Raw genomic sequence first — 18,045 nt, 5'->3', positions numbered from 1 at the left:
CCACAAGGATGTGACCTCCCAAAGGTTTCCTGTGACATCTTCCAGCCCTTCTGGGGAATGCCTCAGCTACCCTGGGGGGTTCCAAAGCAGCCCATGACGCGTGTTCAGGCACCTGAATCCTTCCTCAAATGTCAGCCTCCTTCAGAAGTTCCACGCTGCAAAGATTCACCTGATTTCCCCTCTGGCATTAGGTTACATGGTGGATTGCAGGAGCTGTGAGCAGGAATGTGCATACACGGGGCTGGAGGGAAAAAAAAACACCACTTTAAATGAAAGATCAGGTCATGAATTAAAGATAAAGGAAATGTGATTACTGCAGAAACCAACTGAGAGCAGGCAAATGCTGAGGTGGATTAAGGAGGAGGCGCTCACTGAGCGTTGCCACATTTGCTTCTGTAATATTCTGTTTATGGAGATAGAACCAAAAACAATGTGTAGTCTGAAAAGAGCAACATTTAACCTCCCCCATGCCAAGTGCTTTGATTTAGACTCCTCTTGATGTGCCAGATGTAATTAAATCACCTAAACAGCTGCAGGAATAGTGGAAATCCATCCTTTGCTACCTGCAGCCAGTTGAAGGGTGTCATTGGCAGCAGGTGGTTAAGGAGGCACCAGGGAGAGATCATTCCTGGCAACCTTTTGTCTGACAAGTGTAATGTTAGGGGCTTCCCTTCCCTCTCTGCCTGGAGCTTTTCCCTTCTCTCACACACCAGGAGTGACACTGTGCAGCCGTGGGTGTCTGGGGAAATTCACCCTGTGCAGCCTCCTGACAACACACAGAGTCCAGAGCTGCATCCCTCTGCTGCCCTGCTGCCTAATTAGATGTTACATACCTGGGTAATGACATTAAACCAACCCAGACTTGGAAAAGACAACAAAAAAATTAAATGTTGACTCTATATAACATGAAGACCATAACCTAAAATCTGTACCAGACCCATGTGCTTCTATGCCTTGACAGGTTCAGTTTTGAGATCATGCAAACTTTGGTGCAAACACTTAATTTTAGGAGCTTTAGGTCTGAGTTAAACCCAAGGAAGGGTGGATCTTACATCTTCTTGCTCAGTACCTGAGCAGTGACCACAACCCCTGCAGGGTCTTGGTGCTCAGCCCCACCTCTGGCCTGCTCCTAAACTGAAATTTCTGCAAAAATCTTGTCAGAACTAAGAAGTTTTACTTGACATTTTAGAAAATCACTCAAGGGAGACAGTGTTAACACAAATCATACTTCCCAGCCAGCAGTTCATGTTTGGAAAATAGGCTTCATTTCACTAGCTCAGGTTTTTTTAAGCACTATTCCTGCTGGAGAAGATGGCAGAGAGCAAAAACACATGGTGGAACAAGGAGCTGAGAGAGAAATGTTCTTATCTTATAATTACTCATTTATACCTTTAAGTTCTTATTTATCCCACATCCACCAGCTGCTTTTCTCCTAATTAATCCTCTTTGGAGGGCAAACCTTCCTCCCACTGCCTTCCCCACACATGGGCTCTTCAGAGGAGCCCTGAATTCTCAGCTGCAGTTAGATTGTGCTCCACAAAGGCTGAATAAACAAAGAATCACCTCTTTGGGGGATCCTGTAGCTGCAGAGGACAGAGGGGACTCCCCAAATCCCGTGTGTTTTCTCCTCCTGCCTGGGGCAGCATCTTGCCAGGTCTCAATGGCATTTGTCTCACTGCCATCACACCTGGTCCTGAAAAGGTTTACTGTGTGCTCTCAGCTGCTAATTTGGGTAATAGCATCACTGTAATTAGAAGAGGGAAAAAAAACCACAGCAAGAGAAGAAGTCCTGGGGTGTGTAGGGGAAACAATGAGGTTTGTTTGAGATTCCTGGTTGCTTTCTTGATCTGATCAGTGGTTGCAGTAAATACACACACACACACATAAATTCACACAGTCTAGCTTTTTCCACAGCTTACTCTCCACAGACAGAATGTAAAAACCATCATCATTTGATACTATAAAACTACTTGACATTCTTCATCGTGAATATCAAGATTGTTTTCCTGCCACTGCAAATCCCTGCGGATGCGTTATGCTCGGTTATCGCAGCTCAACACATTGCACAGGGGGGACATGTTATAAGAGTGGCAAGATTGACAAAAATAAAAATTCACTTGAATGTAGAAGGCAAATCTATCTCTTGTTTGGCAGGCTCTGGCAACTGGTGCTTAAACAGCTCCTCATGCATTTCGGATGCACTCAGAGTGCTTGGGCAGAGAAATTGCTGCCTCCCAGTCTGGAGGAGAGACAGGCACTTTCACCACCCGTCTGATCGTGGATCATCAGAGCTAAAGCTGCACAAAAGCTGCTGCTGAAGTGCATTGCAGCCTGGGGAATTCAGAGCTGCCTTTGTAATATGTTTTACACCGTTTGTATTGAAGTGAATTGGTTTAAGCATCATCCCTACCTTGGGCAGAGCAGAGCGAGGGGTGGTGGAGTTCCTGCTGCCTCAACCAAGCAAAGAAAATGGATATTTTGCACCACTTCTGGGTGCAAATGGGGGCTGGGAGAGCTAAAACCCATCGCAGGACTCAAAATATTTTAAAGTACTTCATTCTGGTGGAGACTTGCCTTCAGCAGAAAGTAAAAACCTAACAAGAGCTGGATAAGAAGAAAGAGCTGGTGGGACAGGCTGAATGCTTCCAGGGAGGCTGGTGGGATTTTGGGTTTGTACTCTCCCTGGACTCTTCACCAGTCAACTCCTCTCCTGAGCTGGCCATGGTGCCCAGAGATGTGGGAGCAAAGGTTGGGTTCCCAATCCATGGCCTGACGTAGCTGGGAGCCAGCTGTGGGTGACACTGAGGTGGCAGCTGTGGGTGACACTGGGATGGCAGCTACAGACACTCACCAGCTGTTGTCCAGATGTGTGGAAAATGGGCAGGAGACCTGTCTGGGTCCCCTGGGTCTGGTGAGCAACAATCCCAGCACTGAGTGAATAGCAGGAACACAGTGTGCCTTGCTAGAAGAGCTCCTCATAAGTTATTCATTGTTATTTAGATTCAATACCAGACAGCAAAATTTAATCAGCCAGTATTGTGAAATAGCAGTGAGGGAAAACTGGCGAGCAGCTCCACATTTCCAGAGGCATTATGGAATGGTCCCTGTGGCTTTAGCTGCTCATTTTGCCATGTCTGTTGCAGTCCTGCTCTCCCTGTGTTGTTCCTGCTAAGCACAGGCTGTTGGTTTCACTCCTCCCCAGAGCTGGGAAGGGCCATTGCTCACCTGCTATGACAGGTCTTCATAGTGACACCTTGGGCTTGGTGGCACATAGGGAGGAGAAGAGTGACAGAGAGTTTTTGAAGGATGTACTGACTACACTGTGATCACTCTCAAAGCCAACTCACCTGGTGCTTGAACATTTAAATAGAGACTTTCAAGGTGACCTGCCCCAATGGGGGGCATGGTCCATGCACTGCATGGATTATAATGCAAGAATATTGCCAGTCTTTCCTCCTTTTGGTCATGCCAGTTCAAGCCAGCAGCAGAACTTGGCTGCCATGATGAAGATGTAGCTTTCCTCTTTCTCCACCTTTTCCTATTTGCATTTCAAGCCTGCAAACCTGTTCTCAAGGCTTCATTCACTTGACAATGATATATTAAGATCTCCATTCACAGCTCCTCACGTTTTTCCTTCCCCTCAGTGCTGCTGTCCTGGGTGAATCAGAGGCTCCTTTAAACTGAAATGGTGATTAATTACCATCTTTGCAATGGGATGCTAAATTTCCCAGTTGTGACTTGATGGCTAATTTGGTTTGTGAGAAGAGCAGAAAGGACCACTGGGCTCTTCTCAGGGGAGTTGGAAAGGTGATCTTTTAATTAAAGTTAGAGGCACCAAAGAGGATTACCCTGTCTGCAGTGCCAGCCCTGAAGGGTGAGCACAGCAGATGAATGGGCAGGGGGATCAGCACAAGATCACTGCTAATTTGGGGCTCAGAGGGAGGGAGACACCCCAGCTGCCCTCCAGAGAAAGGCTTGGCAGCCACACCTTGCCTGCTGCAATCCTTACCTGAAAAAAAATCAGATAAGTTGTAGAACAAATTCAGATTTTCCCTGGAGCTCACAGGGGCTGCAATTGCTTTGGGAAAGATTGTCTTGTGTTCAGCACAAGTGAGGCCCTGAGAACCGTGTTTGAGTTTCCCCTGCTGTTAATAACAATGCATGACATTACTTGTACTGCCAGGCCTCCTTGAATCTCCAGCAAGAAGGGAAAACATTCCAGTAATTGCTATCATTGGCTTGTGGCTATTTGCAGCACCTTGAGGGGCAGCATGCCCTGTCAGAGAGCTCTGTGATCCTTTATCTGAGTCCTCTCTTCAGTTAAAATTGGAGATATTCCCTTCCCTTTTCCCTGATGTCCTTGGCAGCCAGCAAGCCATATGATTTTTTAGTACCTGTTGGTAACAGAATTTCCAAGTGCCCCAGAACTCTGATATTTTGTGTGCCTTTTTGCAATGGAGGGACACATTAATTAATTAATTCCAGGACCCAGCAGAAGCTCCTGGCTTCCCAGCTACACAATCTCAGGGCTGGTTCCCAGTATCCCTGTCAAACCACGCTTCATCTCTGTGAGACAAGGAAAAGGAGGGTAGCACATCCCCCTGAGCCTGAAAGGCTGATGCATTAGTTTATTGCTTCTCCTACACTCCCTAAAGCCATAATCTGATGGAATTAGGAGAGATGGTCCAAAAAAAAGGAGAGTGGAACAATTCCCTCCAAAGCCATAGGTACCCATGGACTGCTACTGCACATCTGCATCTTTGCTGGGCATCTCATGTGAGAAGGGAGGCAGCACTTATCCCAGCAGATGTGGGGGAGCAGAGCCATATGTTTGAGTGGTTTATGGCTCCCAGGGGCTGCTGCAATCACTGTCCCATGGGCAGCAGCCCTTGTTGGGAAGGATAGGGCAGAGGCTGAGGCAGAGCGTGTGGCGACAGGAGATGGTGTCACAGATGTGAGAACGGGGGGTTTGAGGGCTCTGGGAGTGCCTGCAAAAGGTGACAGGGTTTTCTCACCATCTTGGCCCATCTTCCCTTCTCCTATCAGCACTTGGAGGGGCTCCATCCTGCAGCTTCATCTGCTTGGCTTCCTTCAGCACTGCTTGTTCACAGCCAGCCTTCTGCTCTGCTTGCTGCTAATGAAGCAATCCAGCGTCTCTGCCAGCCACCTGGTGCCTTTGTTAAACGGGGAGGGAGCAGCAAACTGCTCTCAGCTCATCTCTGAGCTGACAACTTTTCTCATGTGTAGAGTCATAAATATGTAGGAAATTCAGCGACCACACCAAATGCCTGATCCTAGCTCAAACCTGACTCCCAAAGAAAGCCACGTCTGCTCAGAAATCGCCTGTCCTGGGCTCTGACTGGTCTGCAGTGCTGCTCTCTCCCCTGATCTTTACTCTGTCCCCACTTGAGTTCTCTCTACATGAATAAATTCATACCTGTTAGTGCAAATTGGGAAGGGAACCCTGCACCAAATGGAGGATTTTGTGAATATTTAATCAAGTGGAAGAACAATGAAAAGTCTCAAGGCATGCAGAGTTTCAAGCAGGAGGTGATGGAAAGCAGGTGTGACAGGCTCTGCTGGAGGCTCCATTTGGCTTGGCACAGGGATTCCACAGTGGGCCATGTGCAGTGCAATGGTCTGGTGGGGAAAGAAGTGATGGAGAACAGAGCTGGACCACCCCATCCATCAGGATTCACAGGAAATGTTATGTACTGAGTCTCATGCATGCTCATGTTGATTTCCCACATACCTTGTGTTATTCTTGGCTTGAAGCTGTAACTATTTGGCTGAGGAAAAGACTCTGGATGGATCTTGATCTTTCTCCCAACCTACAGATAATGGTGTTACTCCATTGTCTCCACCTGAGTAAGAGAGATCTGAATGTGAGTAATGCATGTACTGGAACAATATAAACTGATGGAGCCTGTCAAAGGTCACATAATGATGGAATTGGGAAATTATAAACATACTGGAAAAACTCTTAAAAGATTACCCCAAGCCATGACAGCACTGACTGTGTTTTGTGATTCATTGACTTTGGGGGGAAATATTTTGCCTAAAAACCTGCAGGACCTCTTGAGCCAGAAGGACTTTCATTAAAACACAAAGGAGTTCCAGCATTGTCAGAGATTTCTTTTTTTCTTCTTTCAGGAGCTTCTTCAGCGTCTAAGATGGTATTTATGGGTCTAACTGGAATTTGGGATTTGATAAATAAATTTTCCAAAAGGAAAAGAGTAATTAATTGCATTATACACCAGGCTAGCCCTTTGTACCAGAAGTGTAAGGAAAGTGGATGAGTATTGATTAATTAGACTTGATCTGGCTTTCAAGAAATAGAAATTTGCCATGCCATGAATTTGCCACTCTTTTTTTTCCTTAGTTTTTATTTTCATTTGCCTGTAACAGAGTTTTAAATACTGATTCCAAATGTAATATGCTTCCAAAGCAGCATTAGTGCTGAGTCTAAACCAAACATTATCTGATTAAATCTTGACCCAGATGAGTTTGTCTACTTTCTAAATACATATTTACCATATGTTACCTCATATGCTGCTTTTGTTTTTTTGCTGAATCTTGGGTCCAAGTGCTTCAATAATCATATGTTCCTTTTAGTCAAACTAAGTTCCAAGTTTGCAACCACGTTTGCAAGTCTGAAAATTACAGAGCATCGAGACCCATGGTCAATCCTGATGCTGTCACTTCTTCCCTGCTCCATAATCAGTGGCCAAAGCCCCAGTGGAAGTGGATTTTCCCTGTGCTGAGGCTGCCCAAGCACCTTGCAGCCTCCTCAGGACCTCTTTTATGCTGCAAAATCCTGTATTGGTTAAATTTATGTAATTTTCAAATAGGAAGATGTCCTTGCTGCCTCAGGGAGGAGGTGATGCCTTATCTCTGTCATCCACAGAGGGTTTCATCTCTGTCAGCCCCAGGACAAAGCTGAGCAGCTCTGGGGGCTGGAGCCCATGGTCACCCCACACTCTCCAGCTGGGTAATCTCAGCATCACAAATCTTTTAGCAGCTGCTGAGCCTCCAGCCCCAGGTCACACTTGAACTGTCAAATGAATCAACACAGAAATGTGTCAGATTGGAGTGAGGGCTGGACCTGGCTGCTCCCTGCCTCCTCTTCTCCAGCATCCTGCAAGGAAAATGTGTTTTATCTGCTGGGGAGGGTTGTGTTCTCCCACCTCTGCTGCAGCACAGGTTAAAACCCCCTGCACACTCCCATGCAGATTCTCTTTTTTGTCCAAATCTCTAGAGCAATCATGAGGAGGCTGTATGGATCCCATTTCTAGTCTGCTGTTTAAAAATATCTTGCTTTTTGGGCTGGGCAGAAGGCTTACTAAGCTGCATATTTATACAGTGTATTCAGACTTCTTCATCAACTTGAATCAAATTTGACAGTGCCTAAAAAACCTCCGAGTATCTTGAAAATCTAAATCTTTTTTAATGTGTTTAAGTATTTGCAGTGTTGAAATGAAAGTGAACATAAATGCTGGTGTAATATTTATCCCCGTTTGTTCATGGATTTTATTTTCAGGGCTCTGTGACAGTAACATAAATGTAAGTTATTGCTGATACATATTCACTCTTTCATTCCTTTCTCCTAAACCTCTTTATGCTTGTGCTACTTATTCTTGCTTGAGCTCTCCCTTTTTTTACCTGTTTCCTAGCAAATTATAGTTAGAGGTGAAGCATTTTCTAGTTCAAGCCAATTTCTAGAATTATTCAAGCATTTAATTTAAGGAAAAGCATGCAATTATAGCAAAGTACTTTGGAAAATTTTAATCCTTAACTAAGAAGCTGCCTTTTGGAGTTTCTGGGATGCACATCCCCTCATCACAGGCTGAACTGGGAGCCCAAAACAAAACCCTTGAGCCACAATTCTCCAGCTTCAGCCCTGTGGTTGTGCTGCAGCAGACTCAGCATTGATTTTGGCTGCTGCAAAGCTGGTCCCATCAAACACACCTACAAGGGAGCCTCCCAAGGGAGTGGGTTTCTGTCTGAAGAGCAGAAGTTGCTGTGTTTAATTTAAACATTTAACATCGAACATCCTCTCACTCCACGCTCAGAATTGATTCTAAACCTTGGGATTTCTGTCTTCTTCCTGTGAAGGAAAAATCTTCAGTGGGATGAAGTGGGGAAGGAAAGAAAAGGTTGCTGCTCCTCTTGTGGGCTCAAATCCACACGTGCTGGCCAAATGCCATTATGTAAAATATTTACACATGTTCTGCATCCCATCCATAATGATGATCCACACTGCAGGTGCTCAGCCTGGCTCCAGGAATTGCAGCTCTGAGCAGGTTTCCTGCAGGTTTATTACAACCTGCACCTCTAACCCTCTATCTTTATTTATTCCAAAACAAAAGCATTTCTCTGGATATCATCAAACCAATCTAATTTCATTCATCTGTGCCAGGTTACAAATTACACTCATGAATGGGGTTTGCTGTTGGAGTAATGGAAAAACCACTTAAAGTCATTTAATCCGTTTGGGACCAAACCTCACTGTCATGACACCCTGGAGGACAAATCCACAGGCTGCAGGAACCAGGGAATTTCAAGAGAGGTTTGTTTGAGATGTTTGCTCAGTGCCAAAGCCAAACATGAGGATTTGCTGCTATTTTATATGTTGGCAAAAAGAGCCACATAAACACAAGCTGTAATAATTAGCTTGAGACAGTCAGACACAAGTGCACTGAGTTAAAGGAAGGGAGTGGATTTTGGCCCTGTGGTTTCTCCACTTCTTTTATTTAGATGGTGACATAAAATCATGGGATTATTAAGGTTGGTAAAGACCTGCAGGATTGTCAAGACCAATCTTAATGGAAACATGAAAACACATTGGTGGTGATATCTGAACCCAGCCTGTTATTTAGCTCCCAGTCAGTTGGGATGTGGCAAAAGTCAGAAGCTGCTGAATTCTGGCACAGGTCTGAGCAGTCAGGATTGGGCTCAGATGTGGAACTCTGCCTCTGACTCCATATTCTGGGCTGAGCAGGAGCTCACTGGGGCTGTGTCTCCATCCTCCCTCCACAAACTGGCAACATTCAAACCTAATTTGCCTTGTAATGATTCCCATCCCATGTTTTTTCAGAAACAACAGCGAAACGTGTGATTTCATGAAGTGAAAATCAAAGATGCTCCCAGGGTGTTCCTGTTATTATCGGCACATTCTGGGCTCTGTCTGTGTGATCAAATAAAGCAATTAGAATGATGATGATTGTTGTTGTCACTTCAGCTCCTCTCCTGCCCATCACCAATAGCAGTGTTTCTGCTCCTGCCCAGCCCATCCCTGGGACAGCAGGACAAGGTGCTGCAGCAGGTCTGGATCTGCTCCTGCCTCCTCCTCCTGATGAAACACAGCACAGGAGACACCCTGCAGATTGCTCTGCTTTGATTTTGCATTGCTGGGCATTGATTTTTGGAGACAATAGGGGACAGGAGTGCTGTGTGCACCAGGCACTGGAGGGAAGCCAGTTTTCATTTTGGGGAAATTGCCCTCCTGATCTTGGAGGTGGCTAAAGCAAGGGCACTTGTGCTCATGGGGATAATTTCACAAACCAGAACCATGACTTCACATCCCCCTGCATATCCTGGACAGTAAATCTCCAGGAACTTGGGGTAACATGTATTTATTTCCACCCTTATCAGCCCACTGGAGCCAGCAGGACCTTTCCCTGTGGCTCTCTGGTGTGTGAGCAGTTGAAGCCCCATCTGTGAGGATACCCTGGCTGGGAGGGTCACCTCCACCAGCAGCTGCTGTTTGCCATGGAGCTGAGCAGAACAGCTCCCTACCAGGCAGGAGAGGAAGAAAAGGATTGTCTCCATGAAATAATTGCCTCCTGGAGGAGTTATAATAGTAGGCTATCACCTGGTGAGGCTGGTGGGAAGGTGGGCAGAGCCCTGTCAGTGAAGAGTGATTCACTGGATAACTGTTTTACAGGAGAACTCGCAGCACTAATCACAACTTCTCAGTTGCTACTGGCTCAGAAGAGTTAAATGTAGAGTAAAAATAGCTTAATGCCTTCTGAGTCCTCCATGAGCATGGCACTTGTGTGGAAGTCTGCAATTAGGCAGACTGAGAATCTATAGAGAAATGGATTCGACTATCCTCCTTGACTTTCAGCACCTGAAGGAGAAATTCAGCCTGTCAGGAACTGAACATGAGACTATTGCACCTCTCCTGGATTAGGAGCATCACCTTCTCCAGATCCTCTGTGATTAGGTTCAAAAGCCAGACAGGACCAGAGTCACCCCTCAGGCAAAGGAACCCACTTGGGCTCCCTGTCCCCAGCTCTCTCCTTTCTGTGAGTCTGGAGGCAGCCAAAGAGCTGCCCTGGCCCCAGCAGTGATGTGCTGAATGCCCTGGGTCAGTGCCTGGGCTGCAGGAGGGAAGGGACCAGTGTGACAACACCCTGCAGTTGGCTTTGCTGTGGCTTGGTTGGTTGGTGAGGGTGAGATTGTCACATTTTCTGTCTCTATTTGCTGTCAAAATCTGCTCTAAAGCAATTTTGCTTAAATTTGCAAAATTGCTTTTTCACATCATCCCTTTTACATCTTGAGGCAAGTGTGCATTTGATCAAAATCTTTCTTTTAATGCTTCGAGCTCAGCCTGTGACATGTCACACAGCTAATTCAATACCTACACATGCCCTTTTATTCCAATAAAAGATGAACAGATAAAGTGATCTCCTCATATTGCAACACAAGATGGATTTTATTTCTTGCAAGTTTGCCCTTTTTCAGCCATATCTCAGATCTCTTTATATGGCAGACTATCAATTTCTCCTTTTAGCTGGCATATTAGGCTCATAATAAAATGTGTTTGCATACTTATCAAGGGAAGCAGAGAATCTCACAGAGGACAGGGTATATTTCTAAGCTCCTTGGAGGGGTTTCTGGGAAGTGAAGATTTCCATTAAGGTACAGGTGGGAACTACACATCTTCCTAATGCATCCAAAGCTTAGTCCTCACAAAGAGGAATTTAGGATTTGTTGCTTGCTCAGCTCATTTGCCAGTGGTTTCAAGGGCTCATCAGTGCTGTTAATTTGTTATTCTCCCAGTAATGATCCACTGAGGTGTCTCAGGAGCCTCTCTTTCTCCAGAGAGACTCAAATGAGGCACCCCTTGAGATAAGGTTGTTTGAGGACAACTGGTGAAGAATTCCCAAAACTCTTTAAAAATAACTCTAAAAATCTTTTAAAAGAATTCCTGGTATTTATGGTCAAATTGTTACAGGCCCCAAGCATTGGAAAAGCATTTCCAAGCATTGACCTTGCTGTGCAAATTAAGCTGTAGAGGGGACAGAAATCATTGCCTGGGGACTTCTGCCCTCTGAAAGTATTACTTATACAAACAAAATCTGGGCAGACCCTGCCACCCTGACTTCAGTTTGACTTTTGGCTTTTAATTCTTGAATTTCACAGCTCTGCTTCTCCTTGTGACTCCCTGGCAGAGGAATATTTCTCCTTGCACTGAGGTCAGCCTGCTTGTCTTGCCAGAAAAGCTCCAGGTAAGAGAAGGGCTGTAAGAGTCTCTCTGAACCTCACACAATACTGGAGCCAAGCTGACCTGTGGCTGCAAAATTTGCTGAAGGATCAGAGCAAATTCTGGAGAATGAAGTCATTTAAAGATTTAAGTTTGTTAATTGAATTCTGCCCAGCTGCCTGCTAGTTCATCTCACAGCTGCTTTTGGGAAGTTTCTGTCATTGTTACTTCTTTTTGCCACCTGGTGAAATATGACTTCCTTTGATGACATGATCATTACTGAGGAAGAAGGACTCCATCTAATTTTTCTAACCTATTTCACATCCTTGTCACCAGTGTGGCTTTGCTGATGTTTTGCAATTTCTTGTATGAATGCACCCTTCTACCCAAATCATTCTCCAGACTTTTTCCTCAGGCATTCAGACCTGGGTTCAGGGCTGGATAGGTAACTTTTTCTGTTTTGCTGTAAAACCTTGTACTGCACTAAAAGTGAATTTGTTTTGGTTCCAAAATCTGTACACATGGACTTTGTAAATAAGAGAGAAAAACTGTAGCCTGAGCTTAGGGAAAGAGAAGGCTCTGAGTGACCTGATTGTGGCTTTCCAGTACCTTAAGGAGCTACAAGAAAAATGGAGAGAGACTATACAGGAGCTTGGAGTGACTGAACAAGGGGGAATCACTTCAAGCTGACAGAGAACATGTAGAGATCAGCATTAGGAAAAAATTCTTCCCTGTGAGGGTGGGGAGACCCTGGCACAAGGTGTCCAGAGCAGCTGTGGCTGCCCCTGGATCCCTGGAAGTGTCCAAGGCTGGACAGGACTTGGAGCCACCTGGGATAGTGGAAGGAGTCCCTGCCCATGGCAGGGATGGGAACACAACCTTTAAGGTCCCTTGCAACCCAAACCATTCTGTAATTCTGATTCAGCAGAGTTTCTCAAGGAGCCAGTTACCAATTCTAGCAGACACCACAGGATCACCCCTTTGGCATAAGGCTTTGGAAGGATATTCACAGGTTAGGCAAGACAAGAAGCAAAAATGAAAAGATGCTGCAAGAACAGTGAAAAAACCCAAGTTATTTTTTAACAGTGAAACAGTTAGAAATATTTTCCCTTGGAGTCAGAACAGTTTGTGATTTATGAGAATCTTTAGAAAGATAGCTATTGTCCAGAGAGTTCCCTTCTCAGTAAACATCTTTCCACTAAATCAACCAAAGATTTATTTCCCACAAGCTGGGCTTTTTTTTCCCCCCCACATTTCTTCAGTACCTGCAGCTCACCAAACACCCAGTATGAGACTTTTGGAAAAAAAGATGTCAGGCACTGAATGCAGCCCCAATTATCAGTGAAAGGCACTGAATGAGCTCCCTCTCTAACACAGGATGGAAGGAATTAACTTTCCTGGCCTTTTTTTTTGGTAGATTTTTTTCCTTTATCTCCTGCTTCCTTTGGTTGATTTCTTACAGTTTAATTTAGAGCAGTCCCAGGGCTGCTCTACATTACAGAGCTTCTGGAGTTGGGGCTTTTACCTGATTATGGGAGCCTTTTCCCTTGGGTTGGGTGCAACAGCCTCTGAGCCATAATAGAAGGAAAAGAAAATCCCTCTCCAGGGACTCTCTGCTCACTCTAACAGAGTTAATACTGTTTTTGTCATCTTTGGTTAAACTGTGATGCTCACACAGGGATAGGGATGCCAACATGGGTTTGGGAGCAGCCCAGGCTCAGGAGCAGCCCAGGCTCAGGGTGTCAGTGCTTGGAAAAATAGGAGGATATGGGCACTTAAAAGGAAGAATTGCAGGAATGAGCCAGATTACAGAGAACCAGTAATAAACATTTGCACAGGTCACAGCAATGCTTTGGAAGAAATGAAGTGCCAAGTTTTTGAGTTTGAAGTGTCACAGAGTGACTCAAAGCCAGTGTAGGGAGTCCCAGGGAAGTTTCCACTGGGAACCTTTCTGGTGCTGACCCTGCTGCATCCCTCAGTGCTGCTCTCCCTGGAAAAGGAAAGGGACTTTTTGGCTGCAAGGAGGTGGAGTGGTGTCTGAACACACCCTGTTCTTTGGTGACACAGAGCCTAGGAAAAAGCTCTTCCAGCCCGTGGCATTTCCAGCATTTAATAAAAAAGCTCACACCAGGAAAGAGCACAAAGCATGCCCAGTGCTTTGTGTGTTTCCTGAAATCCAAGGCATTTATTCAGGATCTGTGAGTACTTCTAAAACATGGGAAGGCCACTGGGGAAAGACAGTAAAGAGCTTTTGGCTGCCAGGGATTTTTGCTGCGCTGCTTTTCCCTTCGCATTTTACGATTGCCAGGCCCACTTGAAATTTTGGAAAACAGCATCAATTATTTGGGGGAGGGCTGAGAAAATGAGGTTAATCTGCGAATTGAGTCCTGAGAGCTGGTGTGGTGTGAGAGGAGGAGGGGCAGCTGGGCTGGAGCTGCTGGCAGGCATGGCAGTGCTGCAGCCGGCACCGCTGCGGGAAGCACGGCTGGCACAGCCCTGCCAGGGCTGCAAAAGCAGATTAAACCCCTGGGGAGCAGAGCAACAGCCCATCTGCACCTGCCTGCTTGGGGCTCCCAGCCACAGACAGTGCTGGTTTCCCAGTTAAGACTCCTCTGTCAATTTTTGTGTTTGTTCTGGGAATAAAGGCCATGATTTCCAAAGAGGAAGCCTGTGTGGGCTGTCTGTGTGCTGAGCACTTGTACTGCATATATGAAGACAAAATGCATTTATTGCCACGAGGAATCGGATTTGGGCTTGTTGCAGTACCAGCCCAAGGGACCCCAAACTCCTTTATTTCTAAACTAAAACAGTTGATATCTTTTGTGTGTGCCCAGTTAATGTGTCAGTCTCTGATGTTTGAGACAAATACTACGGGGTCTGTCAGCCAGTGCATTCATTATCTTAGAAGGAGTTTTGCTTGAATAAAAGACTGAATTTGACCAGGCAACACACAGAATACAGGACCTTGACTTCTTATTTCCCAGTTCTTCCTTCCCAGACACTGATCTTTCTTCAGAGTGATTCTCTTACCAATAGCATCATACACATCACAGCATGTTCTGGGTTTTGGACTGCCTTTTTTCTTTTTTAAAGCTGCCCAAGAACAAACATGCTGGGGTGTGTGATCATTGCTCTGCTCTGGGCATGTCTGCCCACTTTGCCAACCCACACACTGACTCTCTCACACTGCAGAGCCTCAGCAGGTGAATCTGCTATGAAAACCAGAGTCAATAAATGTCCTGTGTATCAACTGGTCTGATTCAAAATACTCTTCTGAAATCTGCCCAGCCAAAGGCAGTAAATATTGTTTATTGCTCAGCCAAGCCAACACTTTATTTTGCAATAAGTTGAGTGTAGGAGTGCCTGTAAGTAATGATCCAGTCAATATTGCCACCAACAATGCTGATCAATGTCCCTTTTTCCATCCCCCCTTTCTCCCTCACTCCCTTGCATTTCAAGCACAGCATGTCCCAACAAAATCCCTGCACACTCCAGGATTTTACCTCCCCAACCCATTTTAGACACTCCTGACTTTTAGGGGAGAGGCTGTCTATAGTGAACCCAGTGGGAAGAGATTTTAAAGGCTTCAGTCAGTCCAAGATCCCCTCCCTCAAGAACCTGCTCTAGCAGGGGTTTGGGGCTGGGTGCTCAATAGGAAAAGGCTGATGCTGCCTCTTAGCACCAACCTCTTGCAGAGCTTTCCTTCTGCTGCTTCCTGTGCCATTCAGAAAAATAAGATCAACACGAAAAATTCCTACTGACTGGAATCACCTGGAACAAGAAAATATGAAAAATACTTGAGTCTACATAAAAGGAGGGTGAGGTGAGGCTTCACATCCGAGGCACAGTGGGGCCCTCAGCTCGAAGTCCAGGCAGTTTAAATAGATGAGGTTTTTGGGTGACATTTTCCAGCAAGATTTTAAGTAAATGCCTTACTGTAACATTTGAGATCAGGCTTTTCTTGGTTTCCATGATTCTTTTCCTTTTTAAGCCTCAGACACACACACACACAATATATTAAAACGAGCCCAGATTAGCTGAAAGGTCGGCTGGTTCCGAAACAAACAGTGGGGATTTGTGGTGGAGGCTTTGGAGCACCAGAAGGAAGCAGCTCATCCCCCTCTGCTTCGGCTGGAGGGAGAATGTGAATTAGAACCTCGTTGGGAGCAGAAGTGAAGGTGAGAAGAGATGCTTTTGTGGTTCATTTTGTAGAAAGAGAATTCACAAATTCCCCAGGGCGTGCGCTGGCAGTGGGGAGTTAAAAGGAGCTACAGAGAGAAGAAAAGGTGTGGGTGTGGGATGGGAAAGGGTGGATGTCTTGGATTGTTCCTCTGGCAGGCTCAGCTCTGCCTGCTTGGACACCAGGGCTGGCAGGGTCTCAGGCTGGACCAGCTGCAGGTGCCCAGCTCTGGAAAAGTGAGTGAGGACAGAAGGGAGAACCTGCCTGGGCAAAAACTTTCTGGAAAGGGGGAAAGGTTGATCCCTGCATGGGGAATGCAAGGCTGAGTTCCAGGAGACAAGCTCTGTGCTCATCACCCTGTCAGTGAGAAGCAGAGCTGTCTGCTTGTGAGAATCCTTCATGTGTGGCTGAGGCAGATTTGACAAGGAATTAATAGAATTCATTAAATTAATTAGCTCACAGAAATGTGCTGCTGAGGCCTTTTCTGATGGGAGCACTCAGCCCATTTTTGACTGCTCCCTATCAACTTTTTGGGTAGTACCTTTGCCATGCACTTTTAGGAAAGGAGAGATTTGAAGTGTTGATTGTAGATCAACAGCCAGATTATTTTCAGGTACCTGCTATTTCAGTTTGCAATTAGAATTATTTTTAAACTGTATCTCTTGATATTCCCTGGCAGTACTTGGCATGGAGGGAAGGTGGAAGAGGCAGCACGTGGAGCACTCAGGAAGAGCTGCTGGGGCAATTCTCCCCTTGTGCCTGAGCATCATCTGTGTGCAGAAACACGAGGCAGCAAAACCCAAACCAGAGCATTTCTGCAGACAGCTATTGATATAAACGTGCACATCCACACTGCAAAATTAGACCAGCAGATGGGTATCTTGTTTGTGGGAATAGCAACTGCTTTTCACAAGGCCAGAACAAAGTTACAGCACCAGAAGGGACAATAACTCTTCATTACAGATAAAGATCCCAACAGAACTCACTCACTGTCTGTGGGAGAGGTGCTTAGTCCATAATTGTGTGTTTGTGCTGAAATCACAGGGCTCTGAGCTCCCCCCAGCTTGGGGGTTGAGGGCTGGGGACAGTGGGGGGCCAGGAGAAGGTTTGAATCCCAGCTGCAGATCTCCTTCAGACATCAGTACACCCCACCAACTTCCACAACTTCCACTTTCATTTTCCAGGATAAATTATCTTGATCCATTCCCAAACCTCGTCCAAGGATTAGGAGCAATGTGGGAGACCAGCTGGGAACAGCAACTCTGACAAACTCCTCTAAACTAATAGAAATTTCATTAGAAAAGCTGAAATGGAAGGAACAGTGGTGTTAAGAGATTATTAGTCATTCTCTAAACTAGAGTGGGATGAGTGCTGGAAAATATTTCTCTCCAAATTGGTATGAATAACATGACTAAATAAATCTGATTTTGGTGAGTCTTCTATGGTGCTCTTATTGCATGGATGTAAGAGGAGTAAAGCTGGGGGGAATATGGACTCTTGGTAGATGGCTGGGGAAAGTTTGCTGCTTGTCTTCAAGAAATGATGGTGGTGCCCTGAATGGGATTTTCCTCCATCTCCTCTCTTCATTTTCAAATATTTTTATCTCAAAGGCGACTGAGTGGACAAACAGCTCACCACAGCTTTACAGGGTGGCTGAAAGGGTAACCCCATCACAGACCACTCATCCTTGGGGAACCTTTCCCTGTAGAGGATCTATTTGTCACCTTCATCAGCATCACCATGGCAGCTCCACAGCCCCTGTCCCTGCAACAGGGAAACTCATAGAGGAACCCACATCCCCAAATATAAAGATATTAAGGGAAAAGTCACTGATAGGGACCGAAGCAAAGCAGCTGTGCCATGGCACTGAGGGTGCCCCGACCAGGTCAGGGCACAGGTAGGTATTTTTTGATGTGTTTTCCTCTTCATTTACACACATTTACCCTAGCAGCAGCAAGAGCTGAGTGGATATTTGGAAATCACCAGTACCTACAGATGTAGAAGAGTGTCAGAGCACCCCTGATACCTCTCCTCACCCAGTGGGGGATGAAGGAGGGGGCTCAGACCCACGAGCAGCCCCTTGCCAGCCCTCAGCTCCCAGCCGTGCCTCTGTGTCTGACCCAGTGAGGGATGGAGAAGGTGCAGGAGAGTCTCAGCCCAGCCCGGGACCTGCTCCCTCTCTCTGTCCCTACACGGGCCGCACTCTGGGGACCGAGATGGGGCTGCGGGACCAGCGGGGCCGGGGGTGCTCGGCAGTGACCGGCGGGGAGGGCGCGGCTGTGCGGGGCCGGCGGGGACTGGGGCGGGTGTGTGCTGTACCTGTGTGCGTGTGTGTGCGTGTCCCGGTGTTTATCCATGCCCCGGTGTGTGCCCC

Source organism: Erithacus rubecula (genome assembly GCF_903797595.1).
Source record: "Erithacus rubecula genome assembly, chromosome: 18".
NCBI lineage: Eukaryota > Metazoa > Chordata > Aves > Passeriformes > Muscicapidae > Erithacus > Erithacus rubecula.
This window is presented reverse-complemented; position numbering follows the sequence as displayed.